The sequence below is a fragment of the Corvus moneduloides genome, chromosome 13 (assembly GCF_009650955.1).
Source record: "Corvus moneduloides isolate bCorMon1 chromosome 13, bCorMon1.pri, whole genome shotgun sequence".
Taxonomy (NCBI): domain Eukaryota; kingdom Metazoa; phylum Chordata; class Aves; order Passeriformes; family Corvidae; genus Corvus; species Corvus moneduloides.
This window is the reverse complement of record NC_045488.1, coordinates 7,260,502-7,282,579: the sequence shown is the minus strand read 5'-3', so window position 1 is coordinate 7,282,579 and position 22,078 is coordinate 7,260,502. Positions and strand designations below refer to the sequence as shown.

The window sequence follows — 22,078 nt, the reverse complement described above, 5'->3', positions numbered from 1 at the left end:
AGCGGCCAGAATTAAAGAAAACAAGTTGGGGCTCAACCTGAGTTTTATACAAGTCTTCCTTTTTCTTGCTGCAACAGGGGCTGATTCCCTGTTGGCACAGATCAAGGCAGGGATGCTGATGCCTTCACTGTGCCCTGACTCTGTATCTCCCCACGAGCTGCTGGCTGAAGGACTGTCTCAGGTTAGGGGCAGCACATCAGAGCAGTGAGAAATAAATAAATATTATATTTTGTCGGAAGGATTTGGGGTTTTAAATTATATATTTAGCAAAAACACAAATAATTCATGAGTGTTTTCAAATACATGAATAATTTAAGCTCGAACCAAAATAGCTAAATCATCAGGGCCATCATCCTCATAGAGGCATCTAGGATAGGTTATTTCAAGTACATTTCACTGCAGACTGGCACGTGCACAAGTTCACTAATAAGCAGCTGCATCCTTGCCTTTAAGCTCCCACAAACCCCAGCTAGTCACAAATCCCTGACTCAGGATGGCAGCCCTAGAGCTGAGATGCATCTGAGCCCTAATTGAGCCATGGCTTTAAGAGTAGGGACAGAACCAGTCTGAAATCCCGTTTTATAGCTCCTCAAACCACATCTGAACCATGTGGTACATGTGTGGCATTTAAGAACAAATTATCTGAGCACCATACAAATGTTCACTAATAGCTAACTCCAAGTTCTAGCAACCAGCATTCTTGCCTGCATATTTGTGGCTGACATTGTGTAGACTTTGAGGCATGTATATTTGTTAATTTGAATTCTGTGTATTTTGTGGGCATTGAGGGTGTAATACTGAAACCATAACTTCATTGTGAAAAAGCTTGCACTTTTGTATATATAGGGAAATCTGGTATGAGCTGGACAGACAGATTAGCAGGAATTCCCAGAAAAAGAAAATCTCAGGTTTTTAAGTAATTTTGTGGCACTGAGGGACATTGTTTAGTGATGGACTCGGCAGTGCTGGGTTAACAGTGGGACTTGATGACCCTAGAGGTCTTTTCCAACCTTAATGATTCTATGAGTCTAACTACCTTTTAATGACAGTTGCCTTTACCTTTATCTTGACACCAACAGATTTAATATTTTTATTACTACTTCTCAAATTTAGTTTTCAGAATTAACATTTAACTTCAAATCCCTTTCAATTAAAAACTGCACTTTAAATTTCACACATCCTAGCCCATCCAACAGTATCACTTAAGGCCTCTCCTAATTTACTGATACAAATTGAAATCCTATGGTTTTGTTATCAGGTAATCAAGGAAACGCTTATCCTGCTAAAAGTGCAGTAGTTTATCGCTAAGGTTTTAAGGTTAAAATGTTTGCCAAAAAATCCCTGCTTTGACATTTCACTTATTACTGATTTAATGCATAATGCCAAAAGTTTATTCCAGTGCATCCATCATCACACCTCCAGCCTCCCTCTTGCCCTGGCCTTTACACCACACCTGGTCAGCCTCCTGCCAGGGAGAAATTCAAAACCCAGACCTAAAGAACTGTGAATTCAGCATCAGGCTACGAGACAGTAGCTGTTGTCACCTCAAGCTCTGCAAATACTAATCCCAGAGGAAACCCCGTGCCAATGGGGGTGGAACTAGATGATCTTAAAGGTCCTTTCCAACTCAAACCATCCTAGGAGTCTATGATTCTATGAAAAGCAGCCACATTTCACCAAGAGCTCTGTGCAGGACCATGGTGTCTGTTCACCCAAAATGCTGAGGTAGGACCTGGATGTTGTCAGCCACCACAGTGCATAAACCCAGCAGAGAGTCCCGCTCTGGGAAAATGAAGGTGAGCATTCCTGACTGTAAGCATTTTGGCAAACAACATTATTCTGGTTCTTGAAGTCCCAGTGCACCACCAAGATGCCCCTGTGCCAATGGGGACATGGTTCCTCTGTGCTGCTGGCACAGGATGACATTGATGCACCCAATGGGCAGCTCCCTCAACCACCCTGTGTGGCTACAGCCAGAGCCCTGAACAATTACCATGGAGGACATGCAGCTTTTAGAGAGCCATAATTAAGTAAACAGCTGTCCCATGTGCCCTCCTGCACCCCACTGCAGAAGAAAGTTATGTAGGATGGGTTACACAGCTGTTCTTTGGCCAGAGACAACACTGACAGCAAGAAAAAAGTTTTTGGAAGGAAGCTGTAAGTCTAATATTTCATTAAGAGGAAATGAAGGAGCTACATTGTGGTATTGACTTATACAGTTATAGCTGATGGCATTTCACATTCTCTGCTTATCACCCCAGCTACGTGTCTGCTTTGGGAAAACCTGGGGCTCAGAACCACCAACAGAAAAATACTGCAGGGTAAATGCCTGACACTGAGTGTGCTGGAGGCACTCCTCTAACCCTCTGATCTTGGGACACATAACGGCTCATTCATTCTCTTCCGCATTTTTGCAGTTTTGTAGGAATTCCCCCATTGTAACGAGCCTTTGACCTTACCCCCATTTCTTCTAACACTGCCTGACATCTTCCCATCATATGTTAGCAGTGTGTGCGTGTCTTCAGTGAAAAGCAAACCATTGCTGGTGCTCTCGGGCCCCAAAGCAAAGCAATGTGGAGGAAGAAAGAAAGAGAAACCTCAGCCTCACTGGTTCTTCCCAGAGATCTGTTGCTCCAGCAACTCAAAGTCAAACAATGATGTCAAGAAGACAGAGCTGAGCACTTTGAGTGCAGCGTCCAGTTGCCACAGCAACTCGTTCTTAAAGTAAGTGATGCAGAGAGGTTTCCTTTTCTCAGTAGTAAAAAAATATGAGAGAGTAAATGAGTGTAAAGGATGTTTACCTGGGGCTGGGGGTGTTAATTTAGGGGGCTGGGATGCAGCACCCTGCCAAAGGGCCAGGGCAGGGAGCAGGAGGAGGATGCTGTTCCCTCCCAGTGGAACAGAGCAGCTGCTTGGAAAGGAATTGCTTTGCTGTTCCTTTCACCAGAGGAAATGCCAGAGAAGCAAGCTCTGCTGCCAGATGCCACATGGACACCAAATGTTCCCCACTGGCTCACACCAGCCCGCGCTGCCGAGGCTCTGAGGGGAGGGCTCCTCGTCTCGCTTTCATCCCGCCTGCCCTGAGCTCCCTCAGCTGTTGCAGACCCATCTGTCCCACGAGCCTCTGGCCATGCTGGGCAGCTTACAGGCTTCAGACAGGGAGGACAGGTGCTGGGGGGAGCAGGGGAGCTCTTTGGCCACCCCTGAGCATAAACCCTTTTCCAGCCCCCGCTCGCCTCCGGCCCTTTCCCCAACCTCCTGCACAGCTCTTTTGTTTGGGACCATCAGTTTGTGGCTTCCCAAGAACTGAAATCTGCGGCAAAAAGGCAGAGCTTTACAATTTCACTCCGAATAAAAAACCTCCCCCAGCCCTCTGCCCCTAAAGGGCCGAGAGGGGAGATGGAGTGAGAGCTGTTGGTGTTTCTGGGAGACAGGACATGGCCAGTTTTGGAGGTTACAACCAAGGTTTTTGTTGACAGACCATTTACTCACATAGCTTCTTGCATGTGGAGCACGTTGCTTCCCAGAGCAGCCATCCATATGGATCTGGGAGACAGGAGACACCTTCAGCTATGGTCCCTGCTTGAAAGACATCACAGATCTCCTAAGGAGCTGCTTTATCCCCATGTGCCTGTAAGGAACAACGTGATTAACTCTTGCACTGATTCATCCTTATCCATTTATCTAATACAAACCATTTCTTACTCCATTAGGCCCTTGCCCTCACTGAGTAATCCCTGGTTGTATCATGCTTTGGAATTAGTCTGTAAGGTCCTCAGGGCAGGGATCATGCCTTGGAAGGTGCCTCACATACTTTAGGCCATTGCTAAATTAATAAGAACATAATAAAAGTATTAGAGCTCTACTGAGGGAGGCATTGTTATGCCCCAGAGGCAACATATCTGGTTAACAACCCTGAAAAGGAATGCCAACAACATTAGCCTCTGCCCCTACATCCCTCCACCTAATGTAAAATTAAATAGCTACAAATTACCTATCTATTTTTCTATCTGCCTAGGCAATTAGCCCATGCTCATTACCGGACATATGGGGATACATCCAAGCTTGCAGGCGCTCACCAAGATGGGAGGCACAACACACAACAAGGCAGGAGTAGATGTTCCGAGGCTTCTGCTTCCTTGTAAAACACACCATTAAACCACAACACGTTGGACCATCAGCAGAGGTCAGAAAAAACCTGCAAAATCTGGCAAGAAAAGTGTCCAAAGAGCAAATCAAGAGCCAAGGGCAGCAAACAGGCTGTGAAAGTGTTCTCAAGGGTGTGTGCGGGACAGAGCAGAGCAGCCAGGGATGTTTGTTCATATGGGAAAGGCAAACACCAAGCTATAAGTAAATGTGGCATTTATTTGCAATTAAACTCGTGCATACATCTCCATAAATACGAGGTGCACCCCACTGACGAGGGGGCCTGCTGCCAATGGGGCATTGTCAAGGATAAATACACGGAATTGCAGTGAGGGGAGAGCTGTGCATCAAGTCAAACATCCTGGAAGAAAATTCTGAGGTTCTTCAGTCAGCAGCACGAATAGAACTCCCTTATGCTCGAGCTGAATTTGGGAGCACAGGAGCCCTCACACATCCCTCCATGAAGCCAAGAATGCTGCCTCAAATGTGCTTTAATCCAGTTAAGTTCGAGCTCTCTGCTCTGCAGTTTGACAGTAATGCTATATTTTTATTCAGGGCAGGATCAGAGGGCTGACGAAACTTCATGTTGCCAACATGAAAGTGGAAAGAGCTTTAGCTAATCCCAAGCAAAATGAAGCCCACCTCTTTAACCCCACACCCCTCCTGAAAAGAAAGAAAATGTAAACCTCACATTTGACTCTCTTGGAAGAGAAAAATTCCCTGCTGTCCTCAGATGGTTAAAACATGCAGCTTTCGTGGGCTGCAGAAGGAATAGCAATTACATACCCTTCACCTCTTGCCAGCTTGGGCTTTTTTCTTTTTTTTTTTCTTTTTGGTGGGGTTTTGTTCTAAATCTTTCAACTGTTTTTGGGGTTTTTTTCCCCCAGTCCTTCTTATGGGGGGAAACATTCTCACCCTCCATGAGAAAGGGTGGTTTAGGGGTGGAAGAAAACAGGACAAGGGAGTTCACAGTCTGCTTCAATGTCATTAAAAAAAAAAAAAAGGAAGAAAATTTTAAAAAAGAGAGCAAGAGAGAAAGAAAGGCCAGGTCTTCAGTGGAGTTACCCTGGCCATATTAAAGGAGCAGGTGTTGTACTGAGTTAATTTATCTGGGAGGAGACCTGAGCAAATCCCAGCAGCCCTGCTGAGAAAAAAGCTTTGTATGCTGACACAAAGCCCTCCCTGCTGCAGCACTGCTCTTGCTGTCTTCCCTTCCCTCCTCCCCAGGTTCTCCTAATTGCAGGGCTAATGTCCTCTGACAAGTGCCTCAGATGGTCCAACAGCAGCCCTATCACCCATTCCCCATCCCTGATTATTATTACTATTTTCAAAGCCCAAATCCCTGCCGAGCTCAGGCTGCTCTTGATTATTCTCCAGCACAACCGTGTCTGCTGAGGAGCTGCAAAATATTCCCTCTGCCATGCTGAGCACCCAGTTGCTTGGCTCTTATGACATTGCTGCAATTTCTGGCACAAGAAACAGCACAAACAGGGCTCCAAAGATTCCTCTTTTGAGGCTGCAAGCCCAGGACCCACATCAAAGCCGGATGCTTGACTGATGTTTGCTTGGAATGATGGTGTTGGACGGAGGGGGCCTATCTGCCTACCATGCCTGGAATATGTGAGTTATTGGCACAGCCTCCAGCCACGCCGCAAGCTGTGTGTCAGTTAAAATGGGGATCTGGAGAGCAGCAAGCCCAGGCAAGCAGAGATGGGCAGCAAGTTTATTTATTAAGCGATTAAAATGGGTAGATGGTCATCATAAGAGGTCAAGAGGAACAACCTGACAAACTCTTCTGTCGACAACGAAAAGAAGTTCAAGTTCAACGAGCCTAGTATCAGCATTTCTCACTCCCAAATACGTGCCCAGAAACCAGCACTGCCCTGGGATCTCAGGCTTTTACACAAAAATCACCATTTCCACCAGGGCCACATCATCCACCCCTGCTGCAGACCACTTTTACAAAGCCCAAAACATAGAGCAAATATCTCCAGCAGCTCCATTGTGCTTTGAGGCTTCTCTTCTTCTGCTCAGAGGACTTTCCTCTGGGAACAGAGGCAATCATGGCAGCAGAAGGGAAGCCAACACCTTCCAGAGCTGATTTTCGCAGTAGCATTAAGATGCACCACAGCTTCTCTGCTGCTTGGCACCACAGTGAAATGGATGCTCTGGGAAGAGAGAGGGAACAGGCTCTTGTCCTTGCTGCCAATACCTTCAGAAGGTGCACAGAGTGTTGCTGGAATAACCTCATGTCCACATCAGCCACACCGACTCACGCATGGGTCAGACCACAGCAGCCACCACCAGCCACAGGAGGGGACAAACAGGGTGGGAACGGGGTCCCCTGTCCATCCCCAGCTGCGCCCACCCCTTCATGCTACAGGGACAGGAAATTTATAGCTGTGGTTCAGAGGGAGAGAAGGTGCCATCGGGCAAGAGTTACCCTGCATCAAAGGTTCCCTTCAATGGGAAGGAGAGAGGGAATCTGGGCAGGAAAGATTTCAGGACACCAGCAGGCAGCAAAGGGCATCTCATTCAAAAAGTGCTCAGCAGTTCCATCGCACAAAGCAAAAATAAGAGACACCCCTTTAAGATACAGCGAAAGGAAAAGCGTGCTGGGGAGGAAAGGGAGGGGCGGTGGAAAGGGGTGCGAGCAGCTGGAGAGGAATTCCAGCGGGACAGATAGACAGGCAGTCACAAAGTCTGTTAATTATTTAAAAAATAAACTAACACAGAAAAGGACGTCCTGGGGAGGAGGGGGAGGCAGAACCTCAGGGTACCCATCAATTATGCACAAACCAGCTCGGGGACACTGTGAAAAAGGGTCCTGTGGGCACCATCAGAGAAATGTCACCAGAAGCTGGCCCCAACCCACTACCGGTGACACAGCACGGTACCTTCGTGACCCTTTGTTACCCCTGGCTTATTGTGTTTCGTAACTTGAGTTGGTACCCGCAAGAGGAAACAAAGGAACACAAAGGCTTGGCAGTGGTTTGTGTTTCTAATTGCATTGCAACCGTGCGTTTTCACCTGGCACTCCCCTGGCACGTCAAGAACGGGACAGCCTGGAGCCTCCCTCCTGCTTCTTGAAACAGTGACCACAACAAACAATTGGGTGTTAAGCAGAAGCCAACTGCATCCAGGTTGCTGCTGCCAGATCAAGGTGAACAAAGCTACAAGGCAGGAGACACAGGAAATAAATCTGTCCTTACCGAACACTTTTCCTGGCTGGAGCTTGGACTGATATGGAGCATCTCCTCCAGAGCTGTAGATTCCAACTTTTTAACAGGATCAGGTCACACACACTGCTCCTGGGGACTACACAACATGATTTTTCTTGGCCAGGCAGCCACCTACACTGCTGGCTTTCAGGTCCTTTTTTTTTTTCCAAGAGCTCCATTAACAGAAAACCACTAAAACATGACAAAGTGGCAAAAGCATTTCTTCCCAGTTTTAATATTTTTCTTATAACTTGAGCCTTGAAATGATATCCCAATATCTTTAGTAAAGCTCTGGCCCAGAAAGTCTGAAGCTTAAGAGGGGAAGAGCCATCTCAGGTTCAGAATGGTAATCCTGCATCCTGCATACACTTCTATTGTTTCTTGCTATGATGAGAAAATATTAAATATTGCCTAGAAACCAAAAGCATTAACTTGCCTCATGTACACCATCAAATAGACATTGAACAATAAGAGGTTTGGCTTACAAATGGGTGTTGCTAGAATTCCAGTTTTCATCCTTGTCCTGGTTTTAAACCACAACAAGCTTGTAAGTATGAGGACCCAAAAAATTACAAAATCTTAACCCATCCAGGTTGTCCTACTTCCTTCTATTCCTCCAGTCTTGGTTTATCCGTGGGCAAAATGGCTTTTCTTTGCATTGAACTACTCCTTAAATCCTACAGAAACATGAAGCTTGCAAGCAAGAGGGGTGATGTGCGTTTGATAGAAACCACCCATATAAATGAAACCGCAATTTTTACGATAAATCAGCAAATGGGTGAGCACGCAGAAACTGTATCTGCCATAATGATTTATTTAAAATAAACAAATCCAGCTGTGGTAAAATAACGAGTTCTCTGCAAATACACACACAAATTCTGGCTATTTCATTATGAACATATTAAATCTAGTCCCTCAACTCCAGCTCTTGATGATAATTAAATACACATAGATGTACTGCAGTGGATTTGCTCCTGGTAATTTGCATAGCAGAAAATAATTACTCTGGCAATTAGATACAGTACTACGTGCTGCTTCTTTATGTGCACCACAAATTTCTTCTGATGTTTTGGCATCACCCTTTAAGAAATTAATGAAGGCCCCTTTCCTATTAACAGCATGCTACAGTGGGTTCGTGGTGGCTTTGTCTCATGTGTTTGGAATAACTTTTGTCCTTGTTGCTAGGGCTGGTGCTGCAAACCTCTTGCTGCCTTTAAATAGCCAGCTCCTTTGCTGGCAGTGGTGTTTTCCATTTGTTAGCTATTATATTGGTCATTTGTCCAATTGTGCTGCTCTTGTCCAGTGATCAACCACACAGTGCCAGGGCATCCCTCAGTTCAAGGGAAATAATCAGTTCGTTCCCCTCCTGTCCAGGCTATTTGTCCTGTCATACACAGGGATGATGCATCTCTGACAGAGGAGAAAAGGTGCAGACTTGAATCTGTTTAGGTGAGACTCCTCATCCCAGGCTAAGCTTTAAAGTCCTCAGGTTGAGAAAAGTAATCCCCAGCTATCAGCAGGAGCAAAGGGAAGGATTAGGTAGAAGAGGAGCATCAGGGAAAACAAAGCCACAGAACAGATTTGCAGGGCTGAGTTTTGTACAGCCAGAAAGCCCAGCCTTTTCTTCTCTAAAGGCATTTCCCTTTCAACATTGGTCATAAAAGCCTGTGAGAAAGCCTTCTCTCCCTCTTGAGGCTGCTGCCTGAGCTACAGCTGGCCCCGCCAGCAGCCTTCCCTGCATTTCAACCCTGAGCCTGTGCTGAAAGGGAGGGGATGTCTCAGGTTAATTCCAGCACCTCTGGATCTCCAGAAGGTATCACAGCTTCAGTGTTTAAAGATGGGAGGCATATACGATAAATTTTGATTATTCAAGTCAAGAACTTTGATAAATGCTTGAGAACCCATTTGCTGCCAGTGCACATCTAATAATAAAGTGAGAACAGGGAAACATCAAAGACAAAACAGACAACAAGAAATGTGTGTGTGAGGTGAAACCATCACCATGGGGAACTTCTCTCCTCACCCAGACAGCTCCTGGTCCTGCTTCCTTATGACCTCGGAGCATTTTTCACTGGTGCTGCCACTGCTCTTGCCCTGCTGCCCTGTGCTGCCCCAGCTCCTCTCAGCTCTTGCCTAAAGACATTTCTCTCTCTCTCCTGAGCAACCTCCCACTTTCTATTGTCCCTCACACTTGGATTTTGAGTGAGGTTTAGTCTACTAGCACAAACTGCTGAGAGAAAAGATGGCCTAGAAGTGAGGGTGACAGCCTGGGCAGGGGAGAGTCACGTTCAATTCTCTCTGCCACTGACTTCTTGCCTAACCCTGGGCATCTTATTTCACACCTCTTCCTGTCCACCACTGCCTTCTTCAAAACACTGCTCAGATATATCTGGCTATTTCATCATGAACATATTAAATCTAGTCCCTCAATTCCAGCTCTTGATGATAACTAAATACACATAGTTGTACTTCGTTCAAAACATTTTGAACTTGATGTTAGCCACCAGCCACGTCAAAAAATCCTGTCAATTTTGGCTGGATGTTTATCCTTAGGTGAAACTGCAATTCTGCCATCAACCATAGCCAGACTCTGTTCTTCAGCAGATTCAGGCAGGTTTCACCCTCCCTTCCCAAGGGTCACGGCCAACGCTGCAGTCTGACCCAGCTCCCTGGGCACACACTGTGAGATGAACATGCAGAGGTGCTGCAGCTCTCCTACAACGAGCCCCAAACCCACCTGGAGGCCAGGCAGAGCTGGAAGGGTGGGGTATGGCCACCCAACACTTTCTAGCACTGAGAAGCACAGCGTGCTGCTGGGGCATGAAAAGGAAGAGAAAAAAATGCAACAAAAGACAAGGATAAAAGGACTTCCATTCCAAAGCACAATTAGGAAGAATGCACCCCTTTTTCTCAGGGTTAGACTTTTTTCTTTTTCTCTCTTTGGCCTGGCTCATGGCTGCCTGTAGATCCCTTTCCTGGTTGCCTAGCAGGGCTAGCATTCATGGCAAGCTGAGGTACACCATGGATGCTCCCTGGAAGCTGGCTGCTATTTCCTAGCCAGATGTCTTTTATTTCAGTCAGTGTCATTGCTTGAAGAGCAACAATAGCACTTTATTTCCATGGCTCTCATCTTCAGATAGTCTAGCAACAACCTTGCCTTACCTTCAGCTCTGTTGTACCCTCCATTAATAGCTCGTACAAAATAATTCAAAACAAATCAAGAAGGCTAAACCTGTAAATCCTCCCATTCTGCAAGGCCAAAGGGTTATTTTACAAAGCACAAGCACTCAGGCTACACAGTTCTGCCAAAGTGCCCCGTAAGAGTCAAGAACAGCTGAAGCAATTAGCAATGCCCCATTCTCCTCCAAAAGGCACAAACTCCAGGGAAGGAATCAATAGGAAAACTTTACAATACGGAGCCCTTAGCTCAAGACACGTTTTAGGGATAAAGCCTTTAAAAGGCAGGGGATAAGATGCTAGACTAGGACTTAGGGTAAGACTGAACTCTATCCTTGAATATCTGGCCGTGCCATGGATTCATGGGTTCCCCCATGTAAAAGGTAAGATACTGGTATTTGTTTCCTTAATCAAATTGCTTGGAGGCCACTGATGGAACAGGCTGAACAAGAACTAAGCCTCTGAGCTATTTATACCTTCCCATTATTTAACAGAATAATTTTAACTCTGAGATGTGCCAGAGCAGACACGGGGATAAAAGCTTCTGCAAACTTTTAACTACAGGCACCACACTTGCAGGATATCTGACAGGAGATTATCCATCTCCTCCTGCTTAGTTTTTGAATGGGATTTGTGACGTGTCCACTTGTCCAGGCAGGAGGTTCAATTTGCTGATTCCTACAGTCCCACATCTCTAAAAACTGCACTTTTTACAAACTGGAAAGGGAAAATGTTCTCCTACACCTGCTGGCTACATGATGGATGGAGAGGCAGTTCAACCTCTCACAATGAATTCTTGTTAACACAATTGGAATGCAGGTTTCCAAAATACTGCCTGAAAGGTGAAGTCTACCCAAAACTTTCAATTTAGAAATTTCGCCTTCACAAACCTGTATTTCACCTGAGATCTTTGTGATTTGTCTGTGCCTTTCATCATCTTACAGCCACCTAACACCTCAACCACATAAAGCACTAAGAACAGGACATAGAGAAATATTGTGATTATAAAACTGATTTATTGTTTACTCTCACAGGGCCTAGTTGTTACTTCCACTGAATTCAATGGGAGCTTTGCCATCAACTTCAATAGGGTGGAGCAGAGCCAGGGACTTTTGTCTGTTAATTCCCTGTGGATCATTTACAGCTTTCCAAGCACCACTGCAAAAATAAACTTCAGATTTAAAAAAAAAACCACACGCACACACAACAAAAAAACCAACTGGAGTTAAAATGTGTATAAAGACCCAAAGAGAACCACTGGCATAATATCCCTACAGTATTTCAGAATAACTCATTATTTACTCATTAAATCAGCAAACGACAGCTCCATTTCTCAGGATCAGCAGTGTGTGCATTTCTCACGCCGGCAATCAAATTATTCACAAGCCGTGTACATAATTTGCTCTTGAATATATATAAAGTTTAGATATAATGAGTTGGGCTCAGAGCACAGAGACATAGCCAAAAGTGAGCTGTATAAGTGACAGTGCTCTGGAGGTGCCAAGCAAAGACATCCATGCAGGGGAGGGAACATCTCTTCTGGGTTCCTTTCTGGTGTGGTTCAATTGACCAACTCTAAGATGCCCAAGGTCCTGGCAAGGGAGAGAGAGCAGGCTACAGAAAACAACCAGCCACGTTAAACAGATAAACAGGGAGCCAAAAAAAAGAGAGAAAAGGTGAAAACTCACCTCCTGTTTCTTCCACCTTTAAGGTGCCTCTCCAATCTCAAGTAGCACATGACAAAACTCAATACTAGGATCGAGTTTGTGCAATTTTGCACACCGTTGTCACATGTTTTCAGACAGAAGTCATCTGAAACTAAATATTTTCCCTGCAGAAGCATGGGACATGTCACTCTTTTCCAAGTTTCCACCAAAGAGTCAAAAACTACAGCCCTGGACTAAAATGGGTCAATGCTCCTGGATGAACCTCCACCATCTTTCTGAAGTAATTCTCATGTCAACTGCTTGGGAAAAGTAGGACTAAGACAAAGGGGAGCTGAAAGCCTGGGGCTTGAATGGAAACTATAAAAGGAACAAAAGTAGCAGCAACAAAACTCCAAGGACTCCTTTGGCACCCAAGGAGGAAGCTTAAAATACAGCCAGCGTCTCTCAGCCTTTTTTCCCTATCTTAGTCTAAAAAAAAAAAAAAAAAAAAAGAAAGAAAAGAGACAGCTCTTCGAAACAATCTCTTTCTGTGTAAGCTGTTGCCAGAGTCTGAGAGAATAAGCCGGGGTTTCTGTGCCAGCCCATTCACATGGCCAGGTGAAAAGAAACTCATTCCTTTACAGCCTGTGCTGCCCCACACAACATCTGCTGAGAAAGTGGGATGGGAAACACCAAAAAGGGGAGAAGAGAACAGCCGAGGCCTTCAGGTTAGAAGGGCAGCCTGTTCCCACCAGGGAGCCCCTCTTTCACTCGCAGACAACTGCTGCATTTGACATTTCAATGGGAACTGAGGCAGAGCAGGAGGGAGGGCGATGGAGGAGGGGGCGGTGGGAGAGCACATAAAGGGACTGGAGCGAGAAAGGCAAGGAGACAAAAATTCTGCATCTCTTTCATTTCTGCTTTCAGGGTATTTTTTCTGCCCATAATATGACAGTCAGTAGAAAGAGGAGAGTTTCTTTTAAAATCACACAGATAGGCAGAGAGGGTTGGTCCTGCTAAAAACTTCTTCAAGATGAATCAATTTTATGGGGCCTACAGAGCAAAATTCTTTTTTTTTGGTCATCCCTTTTTTTGTTTGTGTTTTCAATGAGAAGGAAAAAGGATTTACATAAAATAAACAAAAAGAATGAATAGCAGCAAACCCTGCCATGGGCACCAACAGTGGATGCTTTTAGAAGAGTTACATGAATATTGTTTCAGTGTTCAGCATTGTCTGAGGGTTCAACACAGACACATTCATCCTGGGAAGTAATTCTGGGGTCCTGATCACTCCATACAAACCCCTCAATGAGAGCTGCATGCTTTTTAAAATCTGCTTTATAGAAACTTTCATCCAAACACATCAGAGTAATTTTGTAAAGGCTTCAAAGCAGCCCTGTGCCATGAAAGGGTATTATCTCCATTTTACAGAACAGGAAACTGAGGCCCAGAGGGAATCACGCAGGCAGCATCCAGAAATGAATCACTGGCAAAGCCTGGAATAAAACTGGTTCCCTGGAGCACCACGCTCATCTGCAGCGAATGCAGAAATGGCCTTGGCTAAGCAAGAGTCTCTCCGCTGGGTTTTACGTCAAGCCCAAATACGTAAACCAAAAATAATACAAACAAGGCTCAAACCAAAATAGTGCTTTCATACCTACAGTCAGTGGATATGAATTCATAGACAACACCAGTCCATGTGCTGGGAAGCATGGAGGAACGTTTCAGGATTTGGTGAGGGGATAAGTGAATGGCCAAGGCGGGAAGACGGCAAAGGAGAGACCAGGAACAGCTTCTCTGAGGGGAAACTCAAGGAGGTTAGGGCTATCTAACCCTAACTGGTTCCAGGTGAAACTGGGGTTCCACCTTCACAAATCAAAATGGGAAACGAGGTATTACATCCACAGTTCATAGATCACAGAGTGGTTTAGGTTGGAAGTGAGCTTAAAGATTATCTCATTCCAACCCCTCTGCCATGGGCAGGGACACTTTCCACTAGACCAGGTTGCTCGGAGCCTCATCCAACCTGATTGCTTTTCTCAGTAAGAATTCCCGTGAATTCCACTCATGGTCAGTGAGGGAGGCAAAAATCCAGAGCTTGCAGGATTGACACCATGCTCAACACTTGACACACACTGTGCAGCGGCCAGGGGTGTGTGTTATTTGCTTGGGACGAGGGTCACACGCAGAAGAGAATCTCCAAAAAGCCACAAAGCCCTCAGTGTCTGGGCTATAACTCAGAAGTGAGGATTAAGAGGTTAAAATGCTTTGTGTTCAGCTGGAATCAGTCTAGAGAGAGTTCAGCATCACTTACCCTTTTGTGTGTCAAAAATAGCCAATCTTTGATCCTTCTTGACTGCTGCGACTCAATATTACTTCCTTTCTGTCTCTGCTCCCCTCTACACACATGCCAGTGGGTTCTTGTTAAAGGGCCAGTTTGCACTGGGATAAATTCAAGGATGATGAAACAAAGCCACAGGTGCTTCTCAGTCACCCTGGTCAGTGTGGGATGTGTCACACCTCACAATGAGCAAGTGCAACCTTGGCCTCCTTCCTGCCAATCCAGCCTTGTGGCTCTACCCGTGGCTCTCCAGACTTTCCAACCTCTGCAGTGACCATTTTTACTTTTATACATCACAAGCATCTGAAAATCCATAAGGTCCATTAGAAGGCATTGAGAGAACTTGCCAAAATTATTTTAGAGTGGTTTGAGGGTTTTGTTTCAAGTCAGAAGATTCCCTACTAACACCTCTGAACTGCATGTCTCTATTTTCCATCTGCAAAACAGAAAACAAAAAAATTCCCACACAAGCTACCCACATTGAAACCCTGTGGGGAAGACAAAGCTGCAAAGTACCAGTAAGAGGTTAAATCCCTCCCTGTTGCCTCACAACCAGCTGTCAGGGAGAAGACAGCAGGAGATAGGAAAAAATGAAAGTTCTTCTCTAACTATAAATAAAGTCGCCCATTATTATTATTGCAGTTATAAAGCAAGTAAGGAAAGTTTCCCATATCACAGTATATCCCCTCCCCAACCTTCAATCCCCAGGAGAAGTAACTGAGTGGCAACAGAGCAGAGCCACCAAGGCTCTGTCAGGGGATGAGGACAAGTGCAGAGGACAAATCCATCCACCTCGTACCATATGGGGCTGAAGTCACCTCCCTGTGCCCAGCACTGAGAGGTTTCACTGTTCTGGCTGCCACGTTTTGTAACACATACTCAGACACCAGATATCCACGGGGTAACAGTGAGTAATGTGCTGGCTGCTATCTGCCTTGCTGAAAGGGTGATAAGAGTCAGCCAGAGATAGTCCTGCTTCCCAAATTAGATAGCTAAGTGATCAGGCCCTTAGAAAAAGAACACCACAAGCCCTTCCCCACCATTACCTTTCTACTCACAGATAAGCACTGAGCATTGCTAAGGCAATGTTAACTGCAGCCTCAGCCCCCAGCCTTTAAAAAGTCATGACTCAGACAAGATCATGAAATTGGTTTAGATTTAATGTGACTTTTTCCATTAAAAAGCTAATTTGAATGAGCTTTGGGTTTTCTCCTCACTGCTGGACTAGAAATGGGTTTTAAAACTGAAAACATGATCAAGAGACAAGTTGCTGTTCCTGCAGCTGTTGGACTTCAGAGAAATATTTCCATTTGCAGGAAAGGTACAACTTATTCCCAGCCAAGAGATGTGGCGACAATGTGTCTCTGTCAAAAGCATTCCTCAGGCTAAGTGAGGCGTCTTCTCTGCCCTCGGCTCAAGCCAAGTTTTCAAGCTCTAGTTCATATATATTCCCCCCAAAATAACTGCCTCAGAGCCACAGAAGTGTGTTAGCTCAAAGCACTGCTTGATGATAAATTTGCTTTGCTGCAGCAGTTGATCCACGTATTCACACCAACAGCTTGTGGGTCCCTCCCAACTCAGGATATTCTATGATTCTATGAACTGGTTTTGGACAATAATTTCTGGCAGGCAGAGGCAGGGCAGGTGCCTACGTGGGTGCTGAGGAGAAGCAATAACACCTGGACCCATCGCTGGTGTTTGGTTCAGGGCACCAGAAACAAGCTCCTGAGATGTTTGGCCACTACTTTGAAATCCCTCCCAGCCCCTGCAGTAGGGGCTTGTCCTAGAAACAATCAGGGAGGGACCTCAGATGGTTCAGGCTGTTTGAAATCTTGTTTATATCCAAGGTCCTGTCCCCAGTGCCCTCTTGCACAGCAAGGAACATAGACATGCCTCAAGTGAGCACTGAAATAGGGTGAAGGGTTTGTTTGGGGAGGGGGAATAAAAAAAATGTCACCCCCACATGTCCAAATGGAAAATCATTAATAATTTGACAATAAAAAGGACTCTGGATGTGGAGTTTTGGTGGCACTCATCAGCTTTATCTGCCTTGGATATAAAACACTGTAGATCCACACCTCCCAAAAACAATGAGATGAAAGATCTAGGGTTCATCACTCACTGAAGACCAAGCTGATCACAAAGCTGAGATCAGACTTCAGCCAAACCTTCCTGTGAGCACAGGGACACTGCAGCAGTTCTGGTATCAGCAAGCTCCTGGAGAAAGGACCATTTTTGTACAGCTCTTAACACCAGCTTAGCACCGTTTAATTTTCCAGCCCAAAAGGAAACCTCTGGTTTGCCAGGTCAGTTCTGGGCAGTACTGCACCATTGGGTGCAAGCACTGAATTTGGAGTCTTCCCTACCTAGGGCTCCTTAGTCACACCCTGAGAAATTGAGGGGGAGAAAAAAAAAAAAAATCAGAGAAAAAATTTTAAATAAAAACGTAATAAAGTCACCTGCAAGATGTACATGGGTACCTTGCCTGCCTGCTGCTACAATTGGCAATATTTTCAACTGAATTTAAAGCAGATGAAAGCCCTGAAGGGTAAAGCCTGCTAACTTTGCCTCCCACCTACCCACCAGTTCCAGAAATAAATCTTGTGGGTTTGGAAAGAGCTCCTTCCCCACCTCTAACCACAGGCTTGACAGTCCCCACCAAGCCTCTCTATTTCATTAGTTTCTGGATATTTCACACACACACACACACAAGTACTCACACACTCAGAGAGCTGCCCACTTACAAACCTGACAAGTAAAATTATTCCCTCCTTCTCCAGCCCTCCTAATTGCCTCCCTTGGGTTCTTGTGGAGTGTAAACGTCACTGGCTAAATATTAAGTTCATGCAGTGTCACCATGACGCCTTCCATTAGAGCAATCTCTGTCTCACAGCTCAGCCTCTCCGTTACCTCTCATTTCACTGCTAGGACCCACATGCAGCCTGCAGCTCTCCAGCCCAACTTTAAATAATTATGCCAATTGCCCTCAGCCATTTAAAGATAATTTTCTTAGGGAGCCATTTGAAAGTGGATGGTGATTTAAAAAAAAAAAAAAAAACCAAACCAAAAAACTGTCTTTTTTCTAAAGCACATTTTGTTTTTTTCTAAAAGCACATTTTTTCGGTATGCTTTCTCTTGACAGCTTTCTCACAAATTATTGGTAATTCAAGACCTAATTAATTCAATTTCTTTAAAATGAAGTCATGATATAAGGGTTATTAAAAGGTTTACAGTATTTACCATCTTAAATCTTCACTGCTGGAGGCTTGTGATCGCTCCACAGTTTCTGCAATTCTTTTCATTTTATTTTTTGGAACAAAAGTGAATTTCATGGTGAATTTTCACAAGTGAATTTACCTTTCACAGAAGCATTGTCTTCCCAAGCTGCTGCTGTTGTTCATGTCTCCTGAAATTCAAATGAAGGTCCATGCCACCTGCAAGGAACAGCAATGATTTTAATTGGATTGTAGGAACTATCAAGAGATAAACAGGCAACAAAAATAATTAGTATTAGAGTTCCTTTTTTGCAAATTGGGACCTGCAACACTTGCTCCTGAGTTCAGGATGCAAACCAGCTCTTCCCAAAAAAGACATTTGAACCTCATCCCTAGAAGTGATGGGATCTTAAAAACTGAAGAATCAGCAGAGAGACAGAAGAAACTGCATAAGAATTGGACTTAACCAGAGAAAATGGAAAAAATAAGTGAATCTGATTTCTGATGCCTGTGGGTTACTCAGAAAACAGCAGTAACAAATTAAGATTTGTTGTGTTAATGTATAGAAAATTTCTTTAGCCTGATATTTTGCAACAGAGTGAATTAACAAACAGAATTAATTGACTGATTCATAACAAACTATCTTCATATTGCTTGGATTAATGATAGTGGTGAGCAGCAATGGTAATTGCTTTCCTCTTTTTAAAGGTGCAGATAGTAAAAACAAAGTATACAAATCCAGATGCTTAAACCTGGGCTCCTGAGGATATATTTGACCATCCAACATTCTTATTCTAATTTTCAAAATGTTCTTAACAGCTCAGCAGCTTTGAAAACTAGACTATACCATTCGTAGCCAACCAGGAATATTTGAAGTTCATGATTTAAAAGGACAAAAAAACACTGAAAATGAACAGCTAAAATAGCAAAGCACCCACTCACTTCCCAATTGATTTCTTTCAACAGTTGAATCTGTTGGTTGCAGACTGAACAGGGAGTCAAGAAATCCCATTTCTATTTCCAACTCCATCAGTAATGATGTTTGGGAGAGTTTCTTCTAGGAAAGATCATCTTCAAATCCTTCCATATCAGATATCAATTTGTCAGTGTTGGTTTATGACCGTGAAGCCTTTGCATTAATAATCACGGAATCATTTAGGCTGGAAAAGACCTCTAGGATCATCAAGTCCAACCATTAACCCAGCACTGCCACATTCACCACTCACCCACATTCCCAAGCACAAGATCTACATGGTTTTTGCTCGTTTCCAGGGGTGGTGATTCCCCACTTCACCATAAGGTAAAGGCAGAACCCCCTGTAGCTCAAAGCATGGACTGGGTGTCGGGACAGGAATTTTCCAGCACCCACCACCCCAGAGCATGGCCATGGGGGATTCATACAGCCCACCTGTGCTCCTGCTGCCGCAGACCAGACTGCAGCATCCTCTTTCAGGCTCTAAACCAGCACCTTGGTGACTGCAACAGACCATTTAGGATACAAGCAAGTCTAATATGACCAGCTGCTACTGTTGTAATAGGTAGCTATTTATATTCCTCCTTCGCATAAAACACACGACCCTTATCCAAGAATATGGAAGCACTTTTGGTCCCCCAGACAAATACCTAAAGCTAGTCAAAGGTGCAGGAATGCATACATTTATCCCAGCTGTGGGCTGTATCTGCAGATTAAACACCATTTGTTCTGGGTCTGACAGAAAAGCGAGCTGGAGAAAAAATATGTCTAAGACAAGAAAAAAACCCAAACCAGTCAGGCAATAGCTAGTAACTAAAAGCAGATTCCCACCACAGGTGTCTTATTTCCCCTCAGGGCCACCTGTTGCTGTTTGTGTCCCCCTCTCCCCAGATGCTGTGACTCCAGAGGCAGCAGGACAGGTTAATGCATAGACTGGAGCAAGCCATACTCCCCTTCCTCTCTCTAGCTAGCAGAGGCAGACGAGCCACAAAGCCACTTTCCTCCAGCACACCCTAGTTCTTTGCCCCTCCCAGCTGTATAATGGTGTTTAAAATACCCCCAGAAGATGCTTTTCACTGGGCGATGATGGACACATGCAGGACACTGCAATTAGCAGCTGACCCTCCACCAAGGATAACAAATGAAGGAGAAAAAGGAGAGGCAGAGGACAGAACGGAATTTTCAGCCTCAGGTGTTCAGGCACTTCAGGGTAAAAAAAACCCCATCCTTGTCCTATGTTTCTGAAGGGTTGGAGAAGGTACAATTTGTACAGAGACAAAGGGAGAGACACAGCTGGATCCAACGTGTCTGTACTCATCCCTTTCTTGTGAGCACCAGGGGAGCAGAAACCTTTCTGCAAGCTGGTCCCCACCCCCAGCACAGGCTTTTCTTTCCCTTCTTGCTGCAGTCATACCTTGGACACCCTATTATGTGATGCCCAGCACCACCAAATGGGATGAGTTGCTGACATGCCTCCACAGAGGCTCTGGAGCACGTCCTTTCCATTTCTAAAGGGAGTGACAGAGCCATGAAGGGATTTGGAAAAGCAGAGGCACCCAAAAAAACATCTAACTGCTTTTGGTTAGTAATGTGGAAACAGGAGCCTGGCCAGCTCTTACAAAATACACTTTTGACACTGATCTCCCAAACAGGAACAGGCTTGTTCTGGCTGTCTGTACGTGTACACACACCCACACGCACAGATGCGAGGGGAGAACTCAGCTCCTCTGGGCTGCAGCCACCAGCACTAACCCAGCCTCCATGCCCGTAACCTGCACTGCGGCTGGCAGCAATCCCACTCTGGATAACTCCTGGCAGACCAAACTGCTGCTCCTGCCACCACCCTGGGAGGGGACCTGTCCCCATGGCTTGCAAAGGCCGGTAGGACCTGGAAAAGTAGGGGAAGAGATGAGATCTACACCCATCAAGCAAGGCAGCTGAATGAATTGCTCTCTTTTCAAGAGCCATGAGTGCTCCAAGTGCAAATCTTCCAGAGTTTGTGACAATAACTCCCCCCCCCCCCCCTTAATAAAATATAATAGGAACTCTGAGAATAATGGCCTATTATCTGAAGGCTTGAAATGAATGAGCCATCAAAAGGAAGGTGAAATATAGGGCTGGGGAATCAGCTTGGGCGGGGAGTTGCAACTTCCCTGCACGGCACATGAGCAGAGCGCGACAGATTTAGTGGTTTCTCAGAAAAACAGCACAAAACATCAGTGTCTTATTATTTAAAATCTACCAAATGCACATTTTTAAATTGTTCTCAGTGCACATATGTCAATTGTTTGCTCAGCTCGGAGAAATGTCCATGACCTGCTATCCAAGCCTGTGGAATAAATAGGTCGGATGTATCCAACTCCTGTCCCTCCTACACTCCAGCTGTCACGAAGTTTGCAGGATCTGCCACCTGGAAGCCATGGGACAGGTGGCACCAAGGACAGCCAGGATCATGGAGCACATTTTGATCTCTGCCACTCTTAGAGCATGTGGAAAATGCTGGTTTTTAAATTTTGCCTCATAGAAAATGCATACAAAACTAAATTTAGCTTAAAAGGTTACCTTCACTTAAAGGCTTAAACTCAACCAAAACTTAAAAATCTTAAAGTTTTGAGACCAAAAATCATGTCTGACCTTTCTTTTGGTCATTGAGGAGGTGGAGGTTTGGAACCAAATTATGGCTAGTCTACATTTGATTTTCCATTTTTTGCTACTTTTGCAAGAATTTGAAATTTAAGAAATGTTGTCCAAAAAGTTAATCCTTTTACCCTTTCCGTTTTCTTCTAAGGACGCCATCATTATGTCTTCTCCCCTTGTCTTTTGTCTGTCTCTCCTTTTCTCTCATCCTTATCCAAAGGTTGAACTCTCCAGAAGAGTCTCACTCAGTTATACAACCACTAACAAAAAACCCAATGGATCCCTCCTTGCATCCAGTCTCTAATGCAAAAACTGCTTATGGCTTAATGATGCTCCTCCATGCTTCATTAGCTTTTATCAGCGTGGAAATCAGGTTTCATTCAGAGTCTGCAGACCTGTCACTGCAGATGGGTATGGGAGAGCAGGATATGTTCCTGGTTCTCTCAGTGTCATTGGGCTTGTTGCCATTGATTTTGGAGGTGTCAGAAATGTCACCCACGGAGATTTTCAGCAATAGGAGGCTGCTGATTTTCTGATCCAGCCCCAATTAGCAGCTGCCTGATAATTGTTGACATTGGAGAGCTATGAAGCAAACTGGGGGCCTTGATCCAATGAACCATAAAAATAAATAATAACCATAAAACAACGTCTGTGCTATAAAGCCTCCCACAGCGACTGCCAGTAACGATGGCTGTGATTTGAGACACTACCTGGAGGGGAGG

General features: G+C 44.9%; 1 long non-coding RNA gene across 4 annotated transcripts in view; it reads right to left on the bottom strand.

The window, feature by feature from the left end:
- LOC116450611 overlaps window positions 1–12,473 on the bottom strand; it is a 213,586-nt gene extending 201,113 nt beyond the window's left edge. For all 4 annotated transcript variants that reach the window (XR_004242848.1, XR_004242845.1, XR_004242846.1 and 1 more), the window contains exons 1-2: window positions 12,233–12,473; window positions 3,493–3,631 (exon numbers count right to left, since the gene is read on the bottom strand). This is a non-coding gene — a long non-coding RNA (uncharacterized LOC116450611). The remainder of the gene's footprint in view (window positions 1–3,492; window positions 3,632–12,232) is intronic.
- Between the last annotated feature and the right edge of the window lie 9,605 nt (window positions 12,474–22,078).